Source organism: Camelus dromedarius, chromosome 5 (genome assembly GCF_036321535.1).
Source record: "Camelus dromedarius isolate mCamDro1 chromosome 5, mCamDro1.pat, whole genome shotgun sequence".
Classification (NCBI taxonomy): Eukaryota; Metazoa; Chordata; class Mammalia; order Artiodactyla; family Camelidae; genus Camelus; species Camelus dromedarius.
Genome location: NC_087440.1, coordinates 63,376,413 through 63,399,369, shown reverse-complemented (window position 1 = coordinate 63,399,369; position 22,957 = coordinate 63,376,413). Strand labels below are relative to the sequence as shown.

Here is a 22,957-nt window from a genome sequence, read left to right as displayed (position 1 = left end):
AGGAGGGATTGATTTCTTTTTACTGCCGAGAAGCAGCCGTCCTGCAGATGGAAGAAGGAAGCTCTCTATCCAAGGGTATCGATTTGCTGCACTCGGTCTGCTCAGGTTGTAGAAAAACTCTGCACCATTGGGCAGCTAAGGAAGCAGAGAGGAGGCTCAGCCAGGCAGACTCAGGTTGGGAAGGGGTCAGATGTGCGTGGAGCCTGCGGGTCTTCAGTAGCTCAGGTAAGGGGCTCTTTCTTCCTGGGCCTTGTCTCTGTCCACACAGCTCTGCGGTGCCAGCCTCAGTGTGGGACTCAGCCCTGGTTTCCAATTCCCCTTCCCTCAGGTCCTACCGGTGTGGACTTGGTTGGGTCCTTAACCTCTCCTCATTCATGTTTATAGTCACAAAATTTTTACTGAGGTCTTACTACACGTGCCATTCACTGTGCTGGGCCTCAGGGGTTAGTGGTGGGCATGACAGTTCACCCCCAGCTATAAAATCCACCCAACACTGGTACCACTGTCTGGGGTTGCTGGCCAGGGAATGCCAGGCTCAACTCCTAAGAAATCTTTGCATCTTCACACACCTATGAGGCAGGTTTGGCTCCATTTCTGTTCTGGGTATGTGAGACCTTCCAAAGGTACAGATGGGAGGGAGGCGGCCCGGCTCTCCTCACTAACAATTTAATTGGGAAAGAAATTTGGACCCAAGGTGGCCCCTCATGTTCTGTGAAAAACGCTATTTTGTCTTTCCTCAAAACGAGTCTGGAAGCAGCCAGAAACTCTGCTAGGAGAACAGAGGGGCAGCTGTCGCCGAAGAGAGGCCCTAGCGTAAATCACACGATGCCAGGAAAGGAGGGCAGGTTCAACTAGAACATCAGGACACCCTTGGCTTTTATCCATTGACAACCTGCCAGGGAACTGGGCTGTGTTTCCCTTTCTGTTGCCTCCACATCAGACACTTTCAAGCTGAAAACCCCAGCCTCTGCTACTACCCTCTTCAAACAGAAATAAAGGACAATTATGAACCTTCGAAGGTGGCTCTTTAAATCTTTCCATCTGTGCCTGCCTTTCCAGGCCCGCCACTGGCTAAGCTTGTCAGCATCCAGTCACATCCTTCCCTGGGCTGCCCAGCGCCATGACTGCCTGGTGCAAGTTGCTGGGCATGTTCCTAAATCATAGTTCCTTCCAGTGAAACATAGCAGTTTAACCCATGCGGTCAGCTTCTCTTCCTCCTGAAACGTGACTATCAAAATGTTGCAGGAAAAATGTGTTACAGCTCAGCTGTGACAGCAACCTGGATTCTGAGGAGTAAGAACCGGAGAACCCAGGTTTATTACGCCAGCAAGCCCAGAAGACTTAACACTTCAAGCTCTGGACCCCGTCTGTAGGTTTACACAGGCCTTTTATAGGCTGCCAGTTTTACACTTTGCAACATCATATGCAAATAAAGTACAACAGAAGTTGACTGACCGGGAACAAGCTTTGTAGAAATAGACCAATCAGGAGTGAGCTCCATGCAAATGAAGTACTACAAATGGACCAATCAGAAGTTAGGGAAGTGGACCAATCAGAAGTGAGAGTAATAACCAATCAGAAGTGAGAGTAATAGCCAATCAGAAGTGAGAGTAATAACCAATCAGGAGTGAGAGTAATAACCAATCAGGAGTGAGCTCAGGGAACCAATAGAATTCCAGGTTTAGAGTCAAAAAGTGAGATAAAGCCTCTGGGCCAGGGAACCGGACGCCAGTGGGAGGAGAGCAGCAGCCCTGTGTAGGGGTCCTGCTAGTCTTTTTATGGGGCTTCCCGCCTCAAAAGAAAAAAATGTTATGAAGCCACAAGATAGAGAAAATGTGGGAAACTAGGAAAGATGCCAACACGTTCCTGGAGGATGGAAAGCTGATGAAAGAGTGGCGACTGACTCACCGGAGAGGGGGAAGCTACGCCGTCAGTGTCAGCAGAGAAGGGCGCTGAGGAGAAGCAAGAAGCAGCCTGAGGGCTCCAGAAGGGCAGCATGCTGAGTCAGGCTGTGGGTTCAGTTCTGTGTAGGTTCAGTTAGAGCCCCAGGCACCTCCTGACCTTGAAGAGAAGTGATAACCAGACTTGGCCCTTCTAACAATCCCACCTTCATTCTTTAGAAATTGAACCTGGAGAGGCCCAGGCCACGAGGACATCATACACTGCAGATCAGAGACACAGATAAAATACACACACAGAGATCAATGACATGTCTTTCCTTCCACTACCATCCCCTGCCCGTCTTCTAGATACTGACAGCCGGGGCCTAACCCCCTGCGGAAGAGGTGGCTTCTTCTCTGGGGAAACTGAACAGGAAATGCGTACAGATCCTGATGTCTGAGGACCCCATTAAGCTTTGGAAGTTGGTAAGCCTGGCTTCTCATCACTACTATTTTCTTTATTTCTTTTAAATTAATTATTTAGTTTTTAAACTTACCTTGTCTAAACTCAAACTGCAAACTCCGTCTCCCCTGTGGTGGGCAGCAGCTGACAGCTCAGTTCTAGATTTTAGCCTTAGCTGAGCTGCTTAAATTCGGCCTGGTATACACGGTGGTTTTGGGGGAGTCAGAGATGGGGTGGAAGTTTATACACAGAATTGGGGGTTCCCCTTTCTTACTCTCCTTTCAGGATTGCCCCTCACTTTGCTGTTGCCCAGGGCTTTGATTATTCAAGCCAGTAAGTCTGTGGGTTTCTCTGAGTATTTTGACCCTCGGTGTGGTACAGACTGGGGCTTTTTCTCAGGCCAGAAGCAGTAACAGAATGAGAAATGATCCGTTCTGCCCAATGTCAACGCTTCCAGTATCTGGCTACTTTTGGTCTCTCTGTAGTGCCTTCAGGTGGTTGGTTGTTACATTTTGTTCAGTGTTTACAGCAGTCTTCTGGAGGAGTATTAGTCTGATAAGACCTGACGGGAAGTATTTTTTGGTAGTTATTACTGTTTGGTAATTTATTCTCCTATCACCTTTCTCCACCTTTTAAAATATGAATTATCAGCTAAGGGTCAGCAGAAGTTTGAGGAAAGCATCTAGTATAAAAGACAGAGAAACAAAAGAAAACCAAAAAAAATGAAGGAAAGGTTGGGGAGGTGTTGCTCAGAGGAAAAACAGAGATGCCTCCCAGAGCAGAACAAAATGTAAAAATAAATCCTCCACAATAATATTCTTAGAAAGACAAAAATATTTCACCTGCAAAACAAAAGCAGGCTACTGTTTAAAAAAATAATCCAAGAGCAAGAAAGATGTTAGAAATTAAAAAACAGTATTACAGAAATATTCAGTAGTGGGAGATAGCTCCCATAAAGTAAAACAAAAAGACAGACAATAAAAAGAAAAGACCATTAGAGAATCAATCTAACAAGGCCAATATCTGATTAATAGAAGATCTAGAAAGGGAGAATAGAGAAGATGGAGGGAAGGATATTATCAAAGAATACAAGAAAATTACCCTGAACTGAGGGTCATGAGTATCTAGAGTCCAGATCAAGGGTTAGCAAACAACAGCCCATGCATCAAATTCATGCTGTAACCTGTCTTGTAAATAAAGCTTTATTGGAACACAGCCACGCTCATTTATTTACTTATTTGTCCATGGCTGCTTTGCTACAATGATAGACTCAAGAATTTGTGACAGAAACTGTATGGCCTACAAAGCCTAAAATATTTGCTATCTTATGTTTTACAGAAAAAGTCGGCTAATTCCTGGTCTGGATCAAAAGGTCCTTGCATTGACCAACACAATGAATAGAAAAAGACCTAGATCAAAGACATTACTGTGAATTTTCAGAACATCAGGGATAAAGAGAAAATCCTAAGACTCCAGAGAGAAAAGGTCATGTACAAAAGATCAGAAATCCTGTGGGAGAGGGATTGAACTTCTTAAAAGCAACAGTGGAGGTTGCAAGAAAGTAGAGGGATGCCTTCTAGATACCACAGGAGAAACTACTTTCAATCTGGAATTCAATCCAGTGTAATGATAAGATAAGGTGTTTTCAGACAGTCATGACTCAAAAACTGTACTTTTTGTCCTCTGGGGGAGCTTATGCTTCAGTGCAATAAGGAAGTAAACCAAAACAGAAATAGACTCACAGACATAGAAGACAAATTTATGGTTACCAAAGGGGAAAGTCCAGGGGGAAGGGGAAGGATAAATTAAGAGTTTGGGTTTAGCAGATACAAACTACTATATATAAAATAGATAAACAACGAGGACCTACTGTATACCCCAGGAAGCTATATTCAATATCCTGTAATAACCTATAATGGAAAAGAATATGAAAAAGAATATATATGTGTTTGTGTGTATATATATATTGTTTTATATCTATATATCTATATATCTGTATCTGAATCACTTTGCTGTATACCTGAAACTAACACAATATTGTAAAGCAACTACACTTAAAAAAAAAAAAAAGGAGTAAACCAAGAAATAGGAAGCTATGGAGGCCTCCTTTATGGGACATAGTCACATGACAGCTATGTTCCAGGTCTCTGACAGCAACCATTCCAGGCAGGAGCAGGGAGGGCTGGGGGTGGTGGGGAAGGGTCTCCAGGGAAAGTACAGGGAACTGATGGCTTGTCTGTGTATGGGAAGAAAACTTCCTTCTGCCTTCTAGTTTCTGTGGCTGGCCTGAGAATGAAACTGACATAAAATAGTTTAACAGGAGAAAAATATACACATTTATTTAATATTCTTATGTGTACATGGGAGTCTTCAAAGCTTATATATCTTATATATCTTGTTATACAAAGAAGGATAAATTGTGGGGATATGACAAGACAAAGGGGCTTGGGCTTGGGGCAGTAAATTGTGGGAGAGTGACTAGGTTATATGGGGGGAGGAACTAATAAAAGATAATGGTTATTACAGTAGTTTTGTTTGCATGGGTCCATTCTGGCAGTGAGATTGTTCTTTTCTTCCTGCTATAGGAAGGGTACCTTTCTCATGGGAAACTTTGTGACCTACTTTTAGGAGGAAAGAGGGAACTAGCTGAGAGAGCCCTGCATCTGCTACTTCTCAGGTATTTTCAGCTCAAAATAATCCATATGCCAAAGCAGCAGATTCTGGGGTGGCATGTCCTGAACCCCTTCATCTATGTGTTGAACCGCGCGGAGGAGAGCATTGAGAAGAGAGGTTTCACAGCGTGTTTGGGAATACTTGGCACTAGTTACACAGTAAACTAAGGATAGCACCAAAAAATGCAATCATTTCAGGAAAAACAAGGAGAAGTTGTATGAGAAAGAAAACGTAATTATGGTACTGACTCAGCAGTGAATAATATTTACATAATCTGCCAGGTGGCCCCAGTGGTTCCCCCTCCTGTTGGGTAGCCTGAGGAGCACCTCCTTCTAGTCCCTACAGCCCTGGGGGAGGCAGGAGCTGGAATTACTGATCTCTGCTTGCTCTTTCAGCAGTTCTAACGCTTTCTAACTAATATCCTATATTAAATTTCCCTCTATTAAATTATCTGGCATAGGTTTATGGAATCTCACTGGTATGTAAGTCAATTAATAATGTCTAAAATGGATAAATCAAGAAACAGCAGTGTAAGCAACATGTTAAAAATATGGAAGTAAAGATTGGAAAAAAAAAAGCAAAAGACTTTAAATGTTTACCAGTGAACTTGAGGGGTGGGAGTAGGGGTAAGTGGGTTATATACTAGGGGTATGATTATTTTTAGAAACAGGTTAATGCCTTTTTGGTTCTGAAAGATAAGGTTTCGGTGTAGTCTTAGAGAGAGGATGACAAAATGGGTTTACTTGCTCTGCCCAAGCATAATTATTGAGCTCCTCCATCCACCGCTGCCACCCCCAGTCCGTCATTGTGGGAGCCAAGAATGCCGGTTTCTGCGGGGAGAGAGGAGATGGGAGAACCAGCCCTAAACACTTGCTGATCCATCAAGGTGTAACTGTAGAACCAGCCTAAACTGGCCCTATCCCGTTTCTAAAAAGATACTGAGTTGTTTTCCAGAGACAAGAAAATGGAGTCAGGCAGCCGGGGCATGCGCAGAGGAGAAAACTTTGCTCTCAAATAACAACCGGAACCAAAGTTTCTCCTACCACTGGCCTCCCACGGAACCAAAGGGCCAGGGCACGACCGGAACCTGAATGCCGGAACTCCTTCAGAAGCACGGAGCCCACGGTCCGGAAAGCTCCGTTGCTGAAGTCCCCTTTACCACATCTTACCGTAAACCTGCGAAGTTCCAAAGCCCTTCTGTCGAAACCTGGCCTGCTTCCGTTTATCAACTCTCCTCCCTTGATTCATAGAAGTTTGACTGAACCCAAGATCGGAGAGACAGATTTGAGCCGTGCCTCTTGTCTCCTTGCCGGTGGACCTCGAGGTAAAGCTCTTTTCTCAGAAGTGGGTGCCATGGTATTGGCTCCTATGCACCTAAAGCAGTGAGCCCTTGTAAGGAGAGCTTGGGAGAGAGCTGATCTAAAATGGGTCTCCTGTGGCAGGAATGGTCCAGAGGCTGGAGGAGCAGTAATGTTCACTGGACTTCCAAGGGACGTGTTTTCCTGAACAGCGCTATGATCCTCACGTGCTGTTCGGAGAAGGTGAGCTTCACCCACCATCTTTGTATTAGAGATTTTAGGGGCACTGGAAGAGAAAGGGGCCAGTGTTCATGCATCCACATTTGGTGAACAAGACTCGAGAGGGGAGAGGATGTGCCTGGGGTGGAGCCCAGAGGGAGCTCATGACAACCACCTTGAAAAGGGAAGCACTGGCCTCCACCTGAATGCTCACAATTACGGAGGAGGGAGCTGGACCTACTGCTCTTTGGTCTTTAATGGACTCACACGTATTTACTGAAGGCCTTCTATGTACCAGGCCTTGTCTGGAGATACAGGGTAAATAGGACAAAATCCATACACTCGTTTATTTCTGTCAAATTGATTCCAGTGCCCTTTGTATTATTATCCTCTCTTTAAAAGATTGTCTTTCATCTAACTAACCTCACTGGCTAACTCCAGGCAACAAGCCCTCGAGGTGAGGTCATATAAGCCAGATACACTTCTGCTTGCCTCATTGATGATGACCATTTACTGGTGCTACTGCCAAGCATCCTGTCAAGCTCCGTATGTATCTTATTTAATATAATAACCTGGGTCTGACTCCATAGTCCTGTCCTGGGCCATTTACCATCACTCAGATACTAGTATCTTGAAAGGCTAATTTACGTTCCAAAAAAAGTACTTCAGATCCAGCCAATAGAGGATTACTTTAGGTTACAAATCTCTGGAGGAAGGATAGTTTTTAAGTGTTCTTCCTCCCAGGGGAGTTCTTTTAATTGTCCTTTATATCAAGTATGCCGAGGCTTAAATAGCATTGTTAACATATTCTCTTTGAAATGTTAAGATGTTCCCTTTAAACTTTGGTTCCCTGTTTAACCAAATCTCTAGAAAGTGCTTTCTGGGCTGGCATCAACCTTTAACATGTTAATACACAAGCAAGAACATCTTCAAACACTGACAATCAAATTTAATTCTTTACAGAGCTTCCTGAAGGTCAGAAAAGGGTAAGGGTCAGATAGAATATGACAAGATCTCATAGTCCCATGCCAAATGTCCCCATGTTTATTAGGATAGAACTTAGCCCATCTCCAGAGACTGTTGCAGAGATATCTCTGGGAGAAAGAAAAATGTCAATTTCATATTCTAATTACCAGTATGCTGTTTAATTCACATGAAATGCCTCCAGTGTGTACTGGATGCTTTATGAGAGCCATTGCAGAGACTTACTCCAGCCCTCAAGGGATTTCCATCTAGGGAAGATAAGATACATTCTGGGGCCACAGAAGGCCAGACAAATAATACAGAAGAGAAGGAGCAGGGTACTTGAAATTTTTTCCCCATGTCAGAGACCAAAGAGACTGAACCCTGATTACCCTCACTTTTCCTTTCTAGAGTCTCTTGCTGTGGGTAGAGATAAAGACTACAGAAGTAATGCTTCCTTTCTCTTGGTATCAAAATCAGACCTTTAATTGTCAGCAACTATAAGGTAAGTAAAAACCACACAGGCTCTTCCAGACTTTCTTATAGCCAATCTCCTCTTCTGCCAAAGTATCTCGGGAATTTGTAAGGAAAATCAGATCTTTTTGAGCAACTATCCCTGTTCATTCTAAGCTGTGGCTGATGTTGAATAGGAAGATGGCCATGTGTGGTAAGTCTAGATGATGCTGGTTTGATCAAAGTCTCTTAGAATGAGTTGTTTTTCCTGCTGTGCTTTTCTGTGGTGGTGGATGGTGGCTTCAACTCTCACCTGGGTACCAGTTTACTTGGATAGTCATGCTAGATGTAGACATCAGTTAAGATAACTTTAGTAAGGCTGCAAGTAATAGAGAACCCTTGTTAAAGAATATACCGTTTTAAAAAAGATAAAATTATGATATCCATACAAATATAGAATGAACACATACCAACGATTTTATTTAACTCATTACTTAAAGAAGGAACCAGTGTGATAGTGTTGCCGAAAGATCAGCCCCCGTCCCTGACGAGCCAAATAACCCAGAGACAAGGTCTTGGAGCTTAGAAGAAAAGAGGCAATTTTATTGCTTTTCTGGGCAAAGGGGACTCACAGCAGGCTAGTGCCTTCAAAACTGTGAGCCCACCTTGGGGATGCGGTGGGGTGGTTATATAGCCATAGCTCAAACCATAAAGCATTGAGAACAAGCAACAGAATCATTTTCTCATCAGAAGACAGAATGGCGACATGATGCCTCCAGGTGACCAATTCTCTAGAGGCCAGCGCTTAGATCTCTTTATCTCTTAAGCACTCAAGGGGTGGTGGTCTTGGTAATTTAGGCTATTTTGTAAGGTTACAGTCCTGTGACCTTCTCTTTGGAGAAGGACTCAGAGACCAAGCTTGATTGTTACTTTCAGTTACTGGAATAAAGTAGAAACAGTAAGATCAATAGCTTTAGTTTTAACAGTGGGCCTGGAGCTGTGAGTAGCAGCTGGTCAGTTGACCATTTTAAGGGCAAGCATAAGAATAAGCAATCTGTTAGCCTAAGTGCGGCCATTCTATTAATCCTCCTTCAATAGTACAACCAATTTGAAGGGAAATCCAGAGAACAGAGACATATATAAACAATTGGGAGTACTAAGACAAATTTGCTTAGTAGAGCAAAACTGCGGGAGATCAGCTGCACCTCTGCCAATTAATTTGCATGTTTATGGACAAGAATCATTTGCGTTGCTGGCAGTTCCATATCATTTCCAGAGCTGTGAAATAGTTCACCAGCATTGAAAGGTGCAGAGGCCCCACAGACGCAGACAGCCTAGAAGAGCACACCAGGCGATGTGTGTTTCCTTTGAAGACAAGTGGTCTGTTTGAAAGTCTTTCAGATTTTTACCTTTACCCTACAGTGGCTTAAGTCAGGGAGACATTTATTTTTCTCACGTCCCAAGAAGCCTGGAAATAAGCAGCCCTCGGCTGATGTAGTGGTTTATAAGGCTATTAGATCCAGTCTCCTCCTATTTCCTATTTTCCATCCTTAGTTTCAACTCCATGGTTTCAAGATGGCTGCTGTGCTGCCAGGAAGCTCTTTCTGAATTCCAGGCAGAAAGAAGGGAAAGAGCCCCAATCCATCTTTTGAGAATTTCTCTTCGTATTTGGAAAGGGAAGACTTCTTAGGGATCTTATGGCTACCCCTAGCTATGAGGGAGATGGGGACATAAGTGTTCTGGCTTTTTGCATTCTCCAGCCAAGGAAAATGAGACAAAGGGGACACCCAGTGGTTTGGGGCAGCCAGTTTATATCTGCCATATTGTACCTGTTGCTGAAAAATTGGCCTCTGCACCCCGAAAAGCGAGTGTATACTTGGAGGCAGAGTTTTGGGAGCAAAGAAAAGAGCAGCTTTATTGCTTTGCCCGGCAAAGGGAGTCACAGCAGGCTAATGCCTTAAAGACTGTGAGCCCATCTTGGGGTTGGGGTCTTGAGGTTTTAAAGAAAAACTGGAATGAGACAAAAGGTGATAACAATCAGGGCGTTTTACAGAGTGTTATATTCCTCTTAACCTCAATAAATCTTCAGGAGGAATTCCAGAGGGTCTGTCCATTCTGCGATTACCAGCCTGTTATCTCCTTCCTGGAGCATAGCCTCTGGGTTAAAGGTATTCTCAGTAAAGAATGAGTCAGCAAACAGTTTTGCATCAGGGAAGTCAGTTTGTTAGTTTGCTTTATACTCCTTCATATCTAATCCCTTATCCATAGTTACCTGAAAAGAGTTTCTTAACTTAATACTATACATAAACTTTTATTTAAGATTTTAAAGACATTTAGATTAGGCATATGCAGCTAATTACAAACATACTGGTAAGGCCACAAGACATTGAGCTTAAATATAAAAACTCAACCTGCTACTGGGAGGATTATGAACCAAAGCTCCAAGTTCAAAAAATTCCTCAGGCATGCAGAGTTGTTCAGAAAGTAAGACCCAAGAAGTTGGGTTGATAAATGGAAGGAATTTTCTTTCATTCTTTTTTATTTTATTTTATTAGGATTGAAAATTGAATCTGAAAATCTGACAGCTAGAGGTTTTTGTGATGTGGGTGGCATTTGTAGCAATGGAATATTTGAAGTATTGTGTTTGATCCAGGAGGGTTATTCTTTTATGCTTTTTTCTCTTAGATTTTCTGTTCTTTTTGAGAGGGAAACAGGCCCAGATGTGTGAGCCATGTATTCCTAGGTAGTGATTTGGAAAGCCTTATGTGTCATCTGAAGTACTTTGTCTTCCACTTTGGAAATATAAGAATTCAGTTCCATTGATACATGTCACTGCAACCTTCTACATTCAAATTTCTATTCTGTGATCCTGCCTCTGCTAACTATGAGTGCGTCAGGGGTACAGATAGTGATATTCTCCTTGGGAACTGGTTTCTGTAACATTAGCCTAATGTCCCCCAAAATGTCTTAAATGACATTTGACATTTGGATGGAATTTTAACCATGATTTACTGAGTGTTATTATTTATATACCTAGGTACCTGGATATCTAACTCCACATGTCTCGTACCATCCATCCCACCTCACTCAGGAAGGTGGTAAGAACTGTCAAACCATGAAAGTCTAAATGTGCAACCCCATTCTGCCTTGAAGGCTGGACTGTCATCCCTGGCAATGTGACCTATGGGAGAAGAAAATTCTTCTTCTCTCTACCCATTTATCTCAGTCCATTCAAGCTGCTATAACAGAATACCATAGACTGCGTGGTTTATAAACAACAGAAATTTATTTCTCACAGTTCTGGAGGCTGGGAATTCCCAGATTAGGGCACCAGCAGATTCAGTGTCTGGTGATGGCTGTCTTTTTGCTGTTTCCTCACTTGACAGAAGGGGTGGGGGATTTCTAGGGTCTCTTTTATCAGAGCATTAATCTGATTCATGAAGGCTTTAGCCTCATGTTCTAATCACCTCCCAAGTTCCCACCTCCTAATATGAATACATTGGGGGCTAGGTTTCAATGTATTAATTTTGTGGGGACACAAACATTCAATCTACAGCACCCTGTTGGGTTCGTTGGCTGGGACCTTGTAATTAGATTGACAAAAGACTGATTAACAAGAGAAAACCAACAGAAGTTTATTAGCATCTGAATTGATCAAATATAAATGAACACTTAGCAATGAGTAAATCAAGGAGTGGTTAGAACTTGGGTTTATATAGCATCTTAACAGAAGAACAGTAAGTTTTTAAAGAAGTGACAGGACAAAGGAAAAGGACTGAGTTTGTAGGGTGGTCATTGTGGGAAGGCAAATATGTGGAGAAACTAATGGAAGATAAGGGCTAGTATTCGCATGGTTTATGTGTAGATTCCTCTGGAGCCATTTTGGGGCTGATGGGAGACACTAGAGTGTCTCTAGAGTTGTCTCTGGTGAGACTGTCCTTCCTGGTAGAGAGGGGAGCAGTGGGGTGGAGGGCGGGGGCACCTTTACAAATTTTTGTACTGCTTTTAGACAAATAGGGGGAGGATAGAGAGCTTTTCTTGTATCTGCTTCTTCTCAGTTGCCCTCACTCAAGATGATCCTTATGCCATAGTGGCATGTTTAGGGATGGCAGATTCTGCTGTACTTCAGACCCCTGATGCTACCAGTGGTCTCGTCTATGGAAGAGCCGCCGTCTTTGTCTTCGATGCTCTTTCTGCTACGTGAGCCTCACCAGCTCCCAGTTCTACTTTCCAGCTTTCTCATTTCCTGTTTTTATATGGCTGCTTTCCTCCTCTCCTGTTTCCTGTGCCGTTTCTTGTCTTAGTATCAGTTTTAGGTTTTTTTTTTAGCCCCTCTCCCTTTTCTGGTCCCTCTTCTTGCTTTCAGTGAGAGGGCCTCTTTATTTCCTCTCAGAATGCAATCAGGAGAACAGTCCCCTCAGGAAACAGACTCCCCAGTTCTGGGAATTCCAGCTCTTTAGATGCAAAATAAGGTAGCTGTCTTTACTTCAAAACATCTACAGCCACAGCTGGTGGCTGAGGCCTGCAGGGCTCCAAATGCTGCAGTTCAAAGGCTGTCTGCTGATTAGCACCCTGAAGAGACCAGGGAAAAGAAACCTCAGGACTTTTAACCTTGTTTGTAGGGATCAGAATACAAGTTTCCATTTGACAAATAATATGGGGCTGGAGAACTGTGGCCCTCTGGAAAATGTCAGCGCCAGTGTAACAACGGGAAAAGAGGAGCTGCTGACTGGAGAAGTTAGAGCTGCGGTGGAGTTATGGCCAAGGGTTTTGCATCCATGAGTGTTTGATAAGAACAGGAAATCCTGACCATTCTCCATCTGAATGCGGACAGTGGAAAGAGAATTGAGCCCAAACTCAGGAGATTTGATTCTAGTCTTGGCTTTGCCTCTGATAAGACTTGTGAGCTTACTTTTCATGACCTCTCTAGGCCTTACATTTTCAAAATGATTAAATCTGCAGTCTCCAGGATTGTTTCCAGCTCCCAAAATATGATAACATCTTTACGGTTTCAGTTCTCAGTGAACTATATCAACAGAACCCCACTGAAGAGTGAGAATGTTCTTTTTAAGACTGGCGCTCATAAGGTATGTTTAACAGGACAGGCATTGAAAATGCAGTGCAAGCATCACATTAAGGAGTAGCAGTGCTTTGTAGCCGGCCTCAAAAATGTTCTTTATTATTAAACCTGACTAGAATGTCCCATATTATTTCTCACGTCTCCTTGGAGAGATAGATTCAAAGCGCTTAAACAACATCAGAAAAGAAACTTTAAAAGACATAAGACAGTAAAAAGGGCTTTATCTCCTATCTTTTATCCCCCCCCCCCAAATTAAAAAGTAGAAGTTTGTCTCTCAGATAGCAGACTCATGGTTGAAGCAAAAGTCGTGGACCAGCAAGAGTAGATGCTTTCACATTGTAGGCCAGTTTAGGGAAAGTTCAGTGAAAGAAAAGAGAGAGATGTAATGATTGTAGACTGTTGAAGCACAGAATAGATGAAAATATGGCTCTAAACTACAAGATAAACAAAATGTTACTCCCTTTTACCGAAACAGTGCCACGGTTCCTGACAACACTAGCAGTAATAATTATAAGTACTAGCCCAGATTTATTGACAGCTGGTGGTGTGCTTTCCTCATTTGACCTTCACAATTGCCCTATCAGGCAGTTAATATCAGCTAATGTTATTATAAATGAAGAAACCAAGGCTTAGGGAAGCTATTTGCTCAAGTTCTAAAAGTGAGTAAGTCAGGGCATCTGGATTTGCATCCAGATCTGTGGGTGGAGTTTGTAGCAATGGAATAATGGAAGCATTGTGTCTGATCCAGGAGGGTTCTCCTCAGTGGCTCTGGTGTCTCTAATTCTTGTCAGGTGCTTTGGCCTCTCAGCATGACTGCTGCCACTGCTGCTCTAACTGCTAGTGCAGCATTTCCCAAATGTTTCTTCTGGAACCCTGAGGTTCCATGGAAATGCACTAGGGCTCTGGGAGGGGCACTTTGCAAGTGGAGGTAGCTTCTCGGGGCCTTTGTGAACTCACTGGGTTCTCCCAGCCCCCCTTTTAAGTTGGCAAATAGTTTATTTTTTTCCCCTTCAGTTCAAATCTTTTTTTCTTTCCTTCTCCAAATTACATTCCCATCTTTCTTTCTAATGCAATTAGAGTCCGTTCCAGAAAGCTAAATCTGCAAGTGTTTCTGGCTAAAGCAGAAAATTCATTATATTTGTTTAATTGTAATCCAGATAGGAAACAACATGAGGATGAGATTTTTATTACAGTTCCCATCCAGCCTACATCTCTAATCCCATTGTCCCAGTTTTCCGCTTACCACTGTGGAGTTGTGCAGAGCTCCCTCAGGAGGGGCTGGGCAGGGCAGGATGGAGGGTCTAGGATGATTGCCTGGGCAGGATGTGGGTGTTCTTGGGTCCTTGTTTATTGGCTCTATCAAAATGTTCTCCCCAGTTCCTAGAAATTGAGGGTTTCGACAGCATCCCTATGGTTTTCTCCATTTTGAATGGAAACTTTTTAGCAACAAAGGAAGAAGAAATATGCTCCTCTCACAAGTATTTCCTGACTTATGTTTTGAATTTGAGTCTGCAAGTAGATGTGACGTGTACTAGCCAGACTTCCAAGGGCAAACATTTTAAATTCAAGTGTTCATAAGGAGCAATTAGGTGACATAACCAAGCAGCAGTGCCCTGGGGCAGGGAATCACTAGGGATGGGTGAGAACTGTGGAGGGCACGTGGCCCTTCTTACTGGCAGCCCCTACTTAGCCCCAGGTGATTATTGCCTCCTGGGATTGCAGGTTCAACATAACCAGATCTAACAATTTTTAAGGAGGGGCCAGAAACACAGATATTTACATGAAACCTCTCAATTTTTTTATGTTGGCAATTAATTTTACAAATTAAAAACTGTAGAAGAAAATCACTACATAGGATAAACAAAATACAGATTTAGCCCTCTAAACTGCCATTTTGCAGTCTCTACTCTAGAGCTTTGTTGAGTGAGAGTAGAACCAGGATTTGGGCAAGGAGAAGAGAAAAGCATTAGACCTTTCAAAGTTTCAGAGGGCTTGGGGTGATGTTCTGGAGAGTCTGCCTTCTTCTACAGTCTGAGTACAGAGTTGAAATAAATGCCTGACGTTCTTGAGCAGAGGCTGAAGGTTACATGCTGGGAGTGTTGTAGACTAGAGCTTCTACTTGAACACACTGATCTTTGGCTTTCTTTCAGCTTCAGAGGCCAGTGATTTTAGGCAACCAAGAATGAGGTGCCATGAGAGTAAAATGGAGGGACAGATGACTTTGGTTGCAGGAATCAAGGTTCAGTGTGGTTGGTGCCATTGCTTAAAATGTCTTTAAAAAGGACTTAGGGGTGGATTGCTGGAGACTCATCAGCTTGATGTTCAGATTTCTGAGAGGAAACTAATCAGAGCAAGAGAAACACAACCCAGCTGATGTAAAGGTCTGGCATTTAAACTGGGGCTTAAGGAAGAGGAAGGATTTGGACAGAAAAAAAGGATGGATGGGAAAAACAGTGATCTTGGAGGAAGCAGCGATGTGAGAAAGTTACGGAGATGGAATAAGCACCCCTAGACTAGGCAGCCTCCCATCGTCAGATTTGATCTCTCTCTTTCTCTCTCTCTTTCTTTCTTTCTTTTTCTTTCTTTCTACATTCTTTTTTATTGAAGTATAGTCAGTTTAAAATGTTGTGTTAATTTCTGGAAACAGCATAATGTTCCCATCATTCATATATATATATATATACACACACACACACACACACACACACACACACACACATATTCCTTTTCATATTCTTTTTCATTATAGGTTACTACAAGATGCTGAATATAGTTCCTGTGCTGTACAGTAGGACCTTGTTGTTTATCTATTTTATATATAGTAGTTAGTATCTGCAAATCCTGAACTCCCAATTTATCCCTCCCTACTCTTTCCCCTTTGGTAACCATAAGATTGTTTTCTATGTCTGTGAGTCTGTTTCTGTTTTGTAAATAAGTTCTCTTGTGTCTTTTTTTAGATTCCACATATAAGTGATACTATACGGTATTTTCCTTTCTCTTTCTGGCTTACTTCACTTAGAATGACGATCTCCAGGTCCATCCATGTTGCTGCAAGTGGCATTATTTTATTCTCCTTTCTTTATATAACATACTGGTATAGCTTCTAAGGGATTTGCAAATAATAACTCCTTTAATTCTTATGTCATTGCTGTGAGGTAGTTATAACCAATAATAGTAATTATACTCATTTTACAGTTAAGGAAACTGGGCATTTTCTTATTTTAACTTTTTTTTAGGTTCAAATAATGGCTGGGCACAAGACAATGATTCCTAAATGGAGGGAAGGCAGAACTTTTATTCCTGACAGCTCCCGAAGAGAGAAGTTCCCCACACAGAACCACACAAGGGGCTGCACCAGGGGAAGGGTGACAGCAGAAACTGTTGGAGGTGGCTAATGTGTATGAGAAACAGTGTGGGGTTGGCCGAGTTTCACAGGCTTGTTGTGGACTGGGTATTTTTCGTGATTCTCCAAGTACAAGGAAGAAGGGGCCATCCCTTGAAGTTTGCTACCAGGGCCTCTGGCAGTTGGATGTCTGTGTTGTAACCTGGAAGTGTTGGAGCACCGTAAGGGAAAGCAGTCAGAGTGTGCGTTTAGCAGACTGCAAAAGGGAATTGAAAGGTTTTTAGCCATGATCTCAAAACTGGGTCAAGACAGCACTTGTGAAATATTATGTTATCTTGAGGCACAGAGCGACCCAGTAACTTGCTAAGGTCACCACTAATAAGTGGCCAAGGCAGGACTTAGCACCAGGCAGTCTGATTCCAGAATCCATGTGAGAAAAGGCTAGAAAAGTCAGTGCAGGATCTGTCAAGGAGGCACTTGGCCTTTTATCTGCACACAGATCTTTCTAATCTCTTTTTCTGGGTTGTCCCTTCTTCCTCTAAGATACACGTGGTCTGTGCTGGTCCTTTGGGGAGAGGCTGTGGATGTGATTTTTGCAGGCAAGAGGCAAAGAATGTTTACTGATTTGTCAGTAACCAACTTTTTTTTTTCCTGTTATTGTTGAAGGGGGAGGTAAATTAGGTTTGTTTATTTATTTATTTTTAGAGGACGTGCTGGGGATTGAACCCATGACCTCATCATGTTAGGCATGCACTCCACCACTTGAACTATACCCTCCCCTTGTCAGTAGCCACCTTTTAAAATTCCTGTTTAGAACATTTGAAGTACATACCTGGGCAAAGACGAATAATTTGGAGGATTGGACCTCTCCTTCTGTTTTCTTTTGTGGGCCTTCTCCCCCTCTGTTTTTGAACTGAGATTGGATCCATTGAATGAATGATGACAAATGCAAGCCTCTTTGTTTAACTTCCTCTGACTATGCTAAACTCCTATATTCATGTTGAACCAATAAAGCATTGGGTGTTATGGAATCATCTGTTTTGTTTAATTTTTGTCTTTAGAAAAACTAGCTAAGAGTTGTGAGGAAGGGAGCCGTGAAACAGAGAAAATTCTCACTCAGTGCAGCCCTGCCTGGGGAAGTGGCTTTTGTGCCTTCTGTTTCCTCATTACTGTGGTGTGCTGGTTAAGCGTTTGAAAGCAGAGCACTCCTTGGGCTCTGAAAGGCTAATTGCTGGCTCATTGCTCTTTAAGGTGTCTTTAAAAAGAAAGGGGAGGTGAGGGGCGGACTGCTTAGTGCTCAGGTTTCTGAGAGGAAGCTAACCTGGGCTGAGGGAGCAAAACCCAACTGCCTCCAGATCCCTAAGAGCACTTGTGGGATTTGTTGTAATCACGCCCCATGATGTGAATTATATGAGAAACCTACCTCTGTCCATTGCCAATCCGGTGGGTGGCAGTTAGACAAGCACAAAGTGTGAAGCCTCTCTAAAAGACACCCTGGTGTCCTTGCTTTCCCTCCACCCATAGCTGATCTGGTCCAGCCCCGCCTGATGGGGTGACAGTTTCTCCAGCAGTTCACGAACATTTTCTTTCTACAGTAATAGCAACCCCCGAGATTCGTTTAGGGCTTTTTAGTTCACTAAGACTTTTACATAATTAGTGTTATTTGAACCTCAAACTTTATGGCTGAATAATATTCCATTTTTGTTTGTGGGTGTGTGTGGATGTGTGTATTTGTATCTCACAACTTCTTTATCCATTCATCTGTCATGAACGGTTAGGTTGTTTCCATATCTTGACTATTGTAAATAATGCTGCAGTGAACATGGAAGTGCAGCTATCTCTTTGAGACAGTGATTTCATTTGCTTTGGATATATACCCAGAGGTGGGATTGCTGGATCATTTGGTAGTTCTACTTTTAATTTTGGGGGGAACCTCCTTACTGTTTCCCGTAGTGGCTGTACCAATTTACATTTCCACCAATAGTGCATGAGGGTTCCTTATTCACCAGCACTTATCTCTTTTTTTTTGATAATAGCATTCTAACAGGTGTGAGTTGGTATCTCTTTGTGATTTTGATTTGCATTTCCCCAGTGATTAGTGATGTTGAGCAACTTTTCATGTACCTTTAGCCATTTGTATATCTTCTTTGGAAAAATGTCTGTTCAGGTCCTTTGTCTATTTTTAACTGGATTATTACTATTATCATTTCTGCCATTGAGTTGAATGAGTTCATTACATATTTTGGATATTAACCTTTTATCAGACATATGGTTTGCAAATATTTTCTCCCATTCTCCCTTTACATTTTGTTAATCATTTAATTTGCTGTGCAAATTTTTAGTTTGATGTAACCCCCTTGTTTATTTTTGCTTCTATTGCTTGCGCTTTTGATGTCTTATCCAAAAAATCATTGCCACCACTAGTGTCAAGGTCACCCCCTATGTTTTCTTCTAGGAGTTTTAGTTTCATATCTTACATTTAAGACTTTAATGTATTTCAAATTAACTTATGTGAGTGGTGTAAGACAGTGGTCTAATTTTATTCTTTTGCATGTGGATATTCAGTTTTCCCAACATGGTTCATTGAAGAGACTATCTTTTCCCATTGAGTAGTCTTGTCTCCCTTGTCAAATATTAGTCAAACGTGTATGTGTGAGTTTATTTCAAGCCTCCTGATTCTGGTCCATTGTTCTACGAGTCTTCTTAAAAATGCCATTTATACTGTTTTGATTATAGCTGTGTAGTATAGGTTAAAATCAAGGAATGTGATGCCTCTAGCTTTGTTCTTTCTCAAGATTGCTTTGGCAATTTGGGGTCTTTTGTGGTTCCATACAAGTTTTATTACTATTCTTTCTATTTATGTAAAAGATGCATTGTAATTTTGATGGGGATTGCACTGAATCTTTTGATGGCTTTGGGTAATATGGACATGTTAACAATATTAATTTTCCTGATCCATGAACACGGAGCATCTTTTCATTCATTTGTATTGTTTTCAATTTCTTTCATCAGTGTATTAGAAGTTTTTTAGTGTGCACATCTTTCCGTTCAATTAAATTTATTTCTAAGTATTGTATTGTTTTTCAAGCTATTATGAATGGGATCACGTCTTTTTTTCTTTTTCAGATAGTTCATTTTTAGTGTATGGAAACACAACTGATTTTTATATGTTGATTTTGTATTCTGCAACTTTACCGAATTTGTTTATTAGTTCAGACAGTTTTTTGGTGGAGTCCTTAGGGTTTTTCATAGATAATATGTCATCTGCAAACAGACAATTTGGATGCTTTTTATTTCTTTTTCTTGCCTGATTCCTCTATCTAGGGCTTGAGCACTGTGTTGAACAGCAATGGTAAGAATAGGCACCTTTGTCTTATTCTTGATCTTAGAGGAAGAGCTTCTAACCTTTCATGCTTAAGTATGATATTAGTTGTGGACTTGTCATTGTATGGCTTTTATTATGTTGTGGTATTGTGAGGTTTTTTTTCTTGTCATGAATAGATGTTGATTTTTGTCAAATGCTTTTTCTGCATCTATTGAGATGACTCTATAATGGTTTGCTAGTATTTTGTCCAGAATTTTTGCATCCATATTCATCAGGGATACTGGCCTGTAGTTTTCTTAGTGTCCTTATCTGACTTTGGTAATGCTGGCTTCATAAAATGAGTTTGAGTGTATTCCCTACTCTTTAGTTTTTTTGGAAGAGTTTGAGAATTAATTTTTTTTTTGAGTGGTTGATAGATTCACCAGTGAAACTATCTGGTCCTGGGGTTTTCTCTTTTGGGAGGTTTTTGATTACTGACTATTAATTCAGTTTCCTTACTTGTTATTGGTCTGTTCAGATTTTCTGTTTCTTCAGAATTTAGTCTTGGTAGGTTGTATGTATCTAGGAATTTATCCATTTTTTCCTAGGCTGTCCAATTTGTTGGCCTGTGATTGTTCATAGAAGTCATTTATGATTCTTTGTATTTCTGTGTTATCTGTTGTAATATCTCCTCTTTCGTTTATAATTTTATTTACTTGAGTCTCCTTTTCTTGGTTAGTCTAGCTAAAGGATTGTCAATTTTGCTTATCTTTTCAAAGAACCAACTTTTTAAGTTTTATTGATCTTTTCTATTGTTTTTATATTCTCTATTTCATTTATTTCTGCTCTAATCTTTGTTAATTTTTTCCTTCTGCTCAATTTGGACTTAGTTTGTTCTTTTTACCCTAGTACCTTGTGTAATTTCAGGTTTTTTTTTATGTAGATGTTTATCACTATAAACTTACCTCTTAAACTGTTTTTGCTGTATCCCATTAAATTTTGGTATAGTGTTTCCATTTTTATTTTTTTCTGAAGATATATGTTTAAAATTTTCTCCTTCTGACTTAATTGTTTAGATATGTGTTATTTACTTTCCATATACTCTCCCTTTATGTAAATTGAAGGCTGAAACTTGCATTCCAGAAGAATACAAAAGACAGGGGCTAGTGTGATCCTTGCCAATTCAAAACCTTGCTAGTTTTTAGGATTTCCAGAGCTATGGAATCAAAAGGAAAGGACTCTATGCTTATCCCATAATATAAACATAATATTTCTGTAGAGAATTAAAGTTTGGGCTATTTATCTGCACTGATGTCTTCCTCATGCAGTCAATGTCCTTGGATTCAATGTATGTCATTATAGGTGCATTATGAAAGAACTGTTCTGATTTCACGATGATCTGATGGGAAGGTTTGCTGAGACCATAACTAAGGTCAAGTTGAAGCAGCTTTTTTGAGTTAATATTGTTAGAAATGGGTTTTTCTAACTAAAATATAGCTTAATAATTTTTTAGAGGAGGACACGAGTGGTTTCTTGATCTGGTACCATTTTCTGTCTTGTGATCTCATTCTTTTTCTTAAAAATATTTGTCTTTTTTCTATTCTAATATAAATATTTGTTTTATATAAAAATTTTGGAAAATACAGAAAGGTAGAAGGAAAAACTCTGTAATTCTCATAACGAGAATACTTTTTGGCATATTTCTTTTGAATCTTTTTGGATGTATTCTCCTCAGTGTTGCTATGATCATCTGTCATATTCAAAATGGTCTGTATCTCTTTTGGGAAAAAGATCTGGTTCTAAAATTATAAAAGTAAAACATGTTCTTTGTAGAAAATGTGAAAATACAAAGAAGTGTAAAAAGTTTCAGATTCTGGCAGTATGGCAGAGTAGATGTTCAGAGAAACCCCTTCCAGTGCAGAACTAAGATAGGGGATTAAACAGATGGAATATCAAAGAACATTTCCCCTCAGTAGAGCTGAGACTGCCTGGAAGGCAACACAATTAAAGTAGATGCAAAACTAGGGAAAAACCTGCCCAATTGGTGGGTCACGGTGGAGAGCAAAGAAAAACCTCTTCCTATGAATTTTTAAGTCATAAGCCTATACTTGAAAAGATTCAGGGCTGGAATTCATGCCATTATTTGGCCAACAACACCCCAACTTGAAAATTTAACTTAAAGTGGTTCTAGATCAGTTGTGTCCTCATGTACTTGGCAGGAGCAAATGCAGATTATCTCTGACAAGGCTCACTTTAAACTCAGGCCACAATGAATTCCATAGATAAAGTTCCAAGGAATGTGAGCTTGCAGGTATAAACTGCTGAACACATGAGGAAACAAGATGTGAAGGAGAATCAGCAGAAACCAACAACCACTGAATTAGTCCAGCAAAGGCTGTGCACATTAAAATTATCAGTGATAGAATATAAAAGAAGTATGTTCAATATCTGAAGAAATTAAAGAGGTCACTGAAAGTATATGAAAGAACAGTATATTCTCAGATCTGAAAAAGAACCAAACAGAATTTCTAGAAATAAAAATGATTGAAAATTAGAAAATTAATGGGTTGATTAATAGCAGATTTGATATAGCTGAGGAGAGATTTAGCAAGTTGGAAGATAGATCTAAATAAATTTCCTAGAATTCCTTGTAGGGAGACTTACTTCACTTAGTATGATAATCTCTAGGTCCATCCATGTTGCTGCAAATGGTATTTTTCATTCCTTTTTATGGCTGAGTAATATTCCATTTGTGTGTGTGTGTGTGTGTGTGTGTGTAGTATACATATGCGTGTATGTATATATGTATATAATCTTCTTTACCCATTCATCTATCAGTGGGCATTTAGGTGCTTCCATGCCTTGGCTATTGTAGTTAGTGCTGCTATGAACATTGGGGTGAATGTTAACTTTTTGAATTAGAGTTTTCTCTGGATATATGCCCAGGAGTGGGATTGCTGGATCATATGGTAAGTTTGTTTTTAGTTTTTTAAGGAACCTCCATACAACATTTACTTCTAAATAATACAAATGCCAGAAATAATGGGTATTGAAAAATATATGCTGAAGCAAAAAAGCAGTGACTGAACTGAGCACTAGCCAAATTGTTATTAAAGACTTATATACATAAACATATGTATGGATATATACCTGAGATATAGTCAGGAAAATGGCTTCACAGGGATACATGGGATAGAATTTTTATTGAGGATGAGAGAAAGTAATTAGGTTGCTTACCAAATTAATAGATTGACAACTTCACAGGGAATGAATGCTGTGTG

At 40.9% G+C, this 22,957-nt stretch overlaps 1 long non-coding RNA gene across 3 annotated transcripts; it reads left to right on the top strand.

Moving 5' to 3' along the window:
• Positions 1-1,745: 1,745 nt before the first annotated feature.
• Positions 1,746-17,356, top strand: LOC116153565 (uncharacterized). Of its 3 annotated transcripts, XR_004137411.2 has the most exons (6): positions 1,746-2,366; positions 4,929-5,020; positions 5,971-6,340; positions 6,459-6,557; positions 7,908-8,001; positions 16,266-17,356. It is a non-coding gene; the product is annotated as an uncharacterized LOC116153565 (long non-coding RNA). The 3 variants fall into 3 exon arrangements; XR_004137410.2 differs by lacking the exon at positions 1,746-2,366 and having other exon boundaries at positions 4,779-5,020; XR_004137407.2 differs by lacking the exons at positions 1,746-2,366; positions 4,929-5,020 and having other exon boundaries at positions 5,636-6,340.
• Positions 17,357-22,957: the final 5,601 nt, after the last annotated feature.